This window comes from Lagopus muta, chromosome 3, assembly GCF_023343835.1.
Source record: "Lagopus muta isolate bLagMut1 chromosome 3, bLagMut1 primary, whole genome shotgun sequence".
Classification (NCBI taxonomy): Eukaryota; Metazoa; Chordata; class Aves; order Galliformes; family Phasianidae; genus Lagopus; species Lagopus muta.
The window spans coordinates 30,559,682-30,565,681 of NC_064435.1; the positions used below are offsets into that span (position 1 = coordinate 30,559,682).

General features: G+C 49.9%; 1 protein-coding gene across 2 annotated transcripts in view; it reads right to left on the reverse strand.

The window, feature by feature from the left end:
• Positions 1-3,658, reverse strand: part of HNF4G (hepatocyte nuclear factor 4 gamma) — a 59,271-nt gene extending 55,613 nt beyond the window's left edge. For both annotated transcript variants that reach the window (XM_048938643.1, XM_048938645.1), the window contains exon 1: positions 3,441-3,658. The gene's annotated coding sequence lies outside the window, so the exon portion shown is untranslated. The remainder of the gene's footprint in view (positions 1-3,440) is intronic.
• Positions 3,659-6,000: the final 2,342 nt, after the last annotated feature.

Genomic DNA, 6,000 nt, shown 5'->3' on the forward strand with positions numbered 1-6,000 from the left:
CGCTAAGTGCCATAAGAAGACAGATCGAGAATTTTAAATCTTGTGGTTTGCTGCTCCATGTTATGAACCAGATCTCATACAATTCATCACCCAAGTTACAAAAAAATAGTTCAAGAACTCAAAATAATGAATTCTGTCATTTCCAATAGAAGTGTGAAGGGAGAATTATGAATGAACCTTTTAAAACACGTATGTGGAGGGAGATTGCCCTTCTACAAAATGAAAGCAGCAGGCTTCTATTTAAATGGTCCAATCCTGAAACCGAGACCTTTCATTTTCAATTAACTTAAATTGACAATTGAGAAAGGTTTGAAAATGTTGTTGGAGCCTTTCACTTTGATAGATCTCAGCTCTGACATTGCACACAGCATTCTGACCTGATTTTTAGGGTGTGCTGTTTTAAAATTGAAAATTTGAAAAGAATTTGATTCAATCAAAGCTGTTGCAAGACACTCGAACATCTTAATTTATTAGTAATGCATTTCCCATATTTTCTCATCATATGTTATGTAATGCATCATTCATTAAGGCACATTAAAACCTAAGAACCATGCCTTTCTATAATGTATTAGAGCAACATTTTCCTTGCAAAAATTAATTCTATCATGGAACATATTGCCATTTACAACAGGCAACAACAGCAAAAATAAAAACCTTTACATATATTCTAAAACAGCCTACTTTACCAAGCTACATTACTGAAATAATGCCATTATCCAGTATTGTGTACCTCTTATCAACATGGTGTAACTTAAGCAAATCAAGCTAATTTTCAAGCTTAATATCAAACTGTGAATTGCTTTGGTCACTTCTGAACACACAAAGGGAACAAAAGAAAGAATTGTGAACAGCTGAAACACTTCACTTAGATAAAAGTGTAATTAATCAAGCCAAATACGGAACTTCAAAATCCTTAAGTAGAGATCTCCCTGTATGGGAAGTGCCCACATATCAATTAATAAATGGAGCACATTGCTCCTGCTCTTCAACAGATATAGAAATATAATTGGGTCAGCTTAGAGCCACATGATCGCCATGATTGAGTCTTAAGTCACTTGTGAATTTGTTCTGTTAAAATACATCTAATTCCTAAATAAACAAGCATAAAATTTGATTTATTTTCCAAAACTTCCATCACATTTGGGGTTACTGGAATCTTTCCAGTACAGAGCATGCAAGTGCAGGCTGGGCAGCCACATTAACAACCTTGATTTTTTTTCAGGACATCTCTTCATACAAAGAATATTGTTTAAAGGATACTATGAATATTGTTTAAAGTAATGTTCTGATTCTTGTAGCCAACAAAAAGCCAGTGAAAACTGATGTTCGTGATGCAGATTTAGAACTAATGGGTTGTATGTGCTGGACCCCATTTTTTCAACTCAATCATAAAGAGAGTGAAGACACAACAGAAACAACCTCTCGCAGTACTGAGTCCATATACACCTGCTATGAATTCTGCAGCAAAGTTCGGAACAGAAGCCACGTCAAAGCACGATGACTAAATTCTGTTCTTGCATCTTTTCAGTTTTTCAGTAAACACACACCAAAACCTATTTGATTCTAAAATTCAACTTTGGCCTACTCTGATGGAGTGAAAGCAGCAAAGACGTGTTTATCCCACAAGACCTTTTGCAGGGAGCTGGTCAGGAGCTACTTTAGTGATGCATGCAGAAGAGCAGTAAGTATAACTTGACCATCCAAGGAATTAGATGCTGTCAGGCCTCAGGAATTCCATTTTCTCCAGTGTATCATCATTGGTGGGAGGCAGGACAGACAGCAGTACTACCTCAATGCCAACTAAATCTTTGGCCATTATACTGCATATTGGTACTTACTTACAATAGCCACTTGGAAATTCAGTCTGGATTTCTGCATCATCCTGCATCCTTAACATGACTAATACTTGATTATACTTTTTTGTGTGTACGAAGTGACTGCCCGGTGTGCTTCAGCAATAGAAACAGGGACAGGGACGGAGAGCTGAGCACTAGATTATGTAGTATAAATATAGATTAATAAAAATAAAATAAAATAAAATTCTGTTTTCTTCTCGATGTTTTCCAAACTGAAAGATAATGAGAAGGGTGAATTGATCTTCAACAGAACAGTGTAAACATTTTGTCCCTTTTTCCTTAGCATATGACAAGAAAAAGGAAAGAAGAATGACATGGTTGATGCACAGTTTGTAATATTTGAAAACCACCTGTGTGTATATATATATATATGCCTCTATGTTAGCTGTGAGAACTGCTGTTTGTAAGGAACATGGAGAATTCCAAAGCCATTTGCAGTTCCATTCAGCACACAGAAGAGTTAAGGACTTGGAGAGCTGGGAAGCATGGTCAGTTCTACACATGGAGCCAATTTTAACAAACACAGCAGCAGAAACAAAGATGTCACCTTCAGTTATTCCAGTGTCTTTATAATATGGATGAGAAGTCACCATAAACCAAAGTACATGGCTCATTGTACAAGGAGTGGCCTACAACAAGGAAGGTCAGACACAACACAACCATACTTCCCTACAGAATATTGCTTTAAAATACTACTACCAATGCAACTTACTGTATTTTTCTGAAAATGTTTGACTATGTCTCCCACATCAGCACACGGAAAGTTGGATTCAGGCTGAAGTGCAGCATCTGAAAGTTGGCTTTCAATAAAGCTACAAGGTGGCCTGTTTTGGTGCACCTACTGTGCTGGAGCAGTGCGCTGGCAGCACTGCTGGATCTGCCTGCAAAACCCTTCCTCGGCTCTCATCTTGCTTGGGCCTTTTCATGTTTATAAACATAATTGTTTCGTGTTTACATGTATAATCATTATTTTTTCCCTACGGGAAGTATTTTGGGATTCCTCACTGAGGCACACTGCTGGGCCACGAACTATTAGTAGGAACAGCCTCCTACAAATCCACCTGCTGCACAGGTCACTGTGAGAGGGCGGGGCTGAGAAATTAATAAAGAAAAAAAAAAGAAGAAAAAGAAGAAAAAGAAGAAGGCACTCGGAAAATGCTTTTAAACCCGATGCAAAGTCGTAACTGGGGCTGCAAAAGCTCCGCAGACGGCTGCACAGCGCCGGAGCAGTGCCGGGGCCGTGTCCGCCGGCTCCCACGTCCCCGACCTACGGCCGCAGCGGCAGCACACCCCGCCCCGGGGGCCCGAGGCTGCGCCCAGCGTGCGGCGTGCTTCTGCGGAGCAGCCCTCATGCCGACAACAGAGACACGTGACTAGACGTATTTCTTTAGGGGGGAAAAAAAAAAAAAAAAGTGGATGTATGTAATCGAACCCCCATCCTCCCCCCCTCTTCTCCACCCCCGCCCTTCCCCAGTCCGGCTCTGCTGTCCGCTCTCCCGCCGGCTGGGCAGCGCTCCCGGCCCGCACGCCCTCCTCCTCCCGCCGGGCTGCCCCTCGTCACGCTGCTGCCAGCCCCGGACTTACCGGCGGGACAGCGCCGTCCCTCGGCCCCCGCGGCGCGCTCGCGGTTCAGGGCGGCGGCATCCCCCGGGCCGGCCGCCTCCCCGCACCCCCCGCTTGGTCCCGGCGCTGCGCTGCGTGCCTCTCTCGGTGCGGCCGGCACCGTACGCTGTAGCGTGGAAGAGGCGGAGGAGTGTGCGTGTGTTTGTGTGTGTGTGCAGAGGGAGAATTAACTTTGCTCAATGGCGACAGGGCAGCAGCCTCAGCCCAAGCATCAGATCGATTTACTAAACAAACGTGGGTGGGGATGTTAAACAGTAACCAGCAGCTTCAATGAAAACTGAAAGCTGCTCAGCCCGCGGCTGGCCCTGCGCGCACCCTGCGCCCCGCCGGCTGCCGTGCGAGGCGCTCCCGGCCCGGCTCGGCTCGGTTCGGCCCTGAGCTCTCCGGCGGGGCTCCGCCGCCCGGCCCGGCACCCTCGGGGCATCGGCTCAGCGGCGCGGCCTGCGGGCAGCGCGGGGGGAGGTGCGTGCCCAGCGCCGTCTGCGGGCGGCGTCCGCTCGGGCTGCCCACGGCACTGCGCTGGGGGAACGGAGCAATCCCGCTCTGCCCCGCTGTTGCCCCCGCTTCCCTGCGAACGCCCTGTTCCTTGCCCTAGGTCGGTGGACCTCTCAGCGCCGCGCAGGTCGTGACACAAGGAAGTGTTTATAAAATAATAATTGTCATTGTCCTCTGCCACGGCACACTCAGATTCGAAACAGTAATTAACGGTCAAACTGTGAGATCACCGCTCACACCCGCGGAGGCATCGGGAAGGGAGCGGGCACCTGGGCTGTGTGTCACCGCCACCCGGAGTGTCCCTGCCGTGTGAAATAGAGTGGGAGACGCCACGCGAGAGCGAAGAAAGTGCCCGCGGAGCGCCCGGCCTGTGCGCGTCGCGCAGCGCTCACAGTGCCGGGATGTGAGCGGCACTCGAAGGAGCGGCGCAGCGAGGGTCATGCGCTGAGATTGGGGAGAAAAAGAGATGAAAAACGTTCTTTTCCTCTGGTCTCTGTGATTGATGGGTTTCTCAGCGAGGAGCTCAGCTCTTCGTCCTCAGCGCGGTCCCTCGCCTTGCCGCTGGATCTCGTTACGGAGGCCGATGCCTCGTTCCCTGAGCTCACCCGTGGAAGCTGCGGGTTCGCTTTCCAGGGGCTTTCGATTGTCACTTGAAGGGGACAAAGAGAATTCCTCTTGGCAATTCCCTCCGTTACGAAACATTAAATAATCATTGGAAATAATTGCCCCGTAGCCACAGGGCCCTCAGATGTTATCACAGAGGTGGGTTTTAAGAGGCCAATGAAAGTCGCCGGAGAAGCTGATCCCGAGGAGCGCTGCCCATCGCAAGTGAAATGCCGCGGGCAGGGGCAGCGCTGGCACTGACACACGCGCTGCTGCGGCTCGGAGCGCTCCGCGGGAGCGAATGGCTTAAAAGCGACCGCCACCTGCGTGGGGTCGGCTTTCACCTCGCTGCTGGAAATCTCGGCCCGATGCTGTGGGCATGAGCACTTTGCTTAAATGAATAAAAAGCGTTGGTCATCATTTCTTTGCTGCCCTAATGAGAATAAAAAACAAACTAAAGCCTTATAAGACCCTATGTCCACCCTCGTTTCTGGATCGTGAGGAGCAATTTGATGGGTTGCGGACGTGGGGGGCACGGTGCTTCGGTTCCGGTCCCTCCCTCGTGTCCCAGCGCAGTTAATTCTTCTCCCTGCGGGAAACGTTCTGCCACGTACCTAAGAAAACAGCCCGCAGGGTGGGAAATAGGGCTTCTTTCCCGTGCGGGGAATATTTGCGCCTATTTCCCATCACATAAGGCCGCGTTTGATGTAACCTTAATGTAACTAGTGCCTTTCATTTCGACACGAGCGTTTCCTTAAACACCGTTTATGAAGTGGTTGCCTCTTTCAGTTACCAACGGCGTTTTCGAGTTAGAGTTTGGGAGTAGCACCTAGTTCCTCGGCAGTTTCATCGCCGCATGGGCTACCTCTAAGGCAGCGCTTCCACGTGTCACCTCCGCGCTAAAACCACGCGGCTGCCCAAAGAATCCGGGAGCCGCCCGGTGCCTCTGGAGCCTCCTCCGGCTCCCCCACTCCTCCCCCCCTCCCCCGTCGCATAGGGCTGGGGGCTGCGGCCACCTCTATTTCCACCCTCAGGAGAGGAGCGGGCAGGAGGCGGGTGCAGGGCAGACGCGGGGACCCTGTGGCCGGCATCCCGGAGCCGCAGGGCGGGGATTTTCCCTTTGCCCACCGCTCTTTTGCATCCTGAGAGGCAAGGCGGGGAGATGGAACTGATCTCAGTGCGGGCAGCGGATCTACGCAGCTTTTTTCAGCGGAGATAACGAATATTTCCAGCGCTGACCTCCAGGGGGAAGCCCCAGGCGGTACAGCTCCTGTGCAAATTTTGAGAAGACCCTCTAAGCGCTTGGCCGTGGCCGCAGAGCCTGGCTTACTGCCGCAGGGCACTCCCCGAGCACCTGTGCCAGGCTCTGCCTTTCCCCACCCGCTCCGGGCTTTGACCTACCGGGCGGACGCCCGCATTGTAT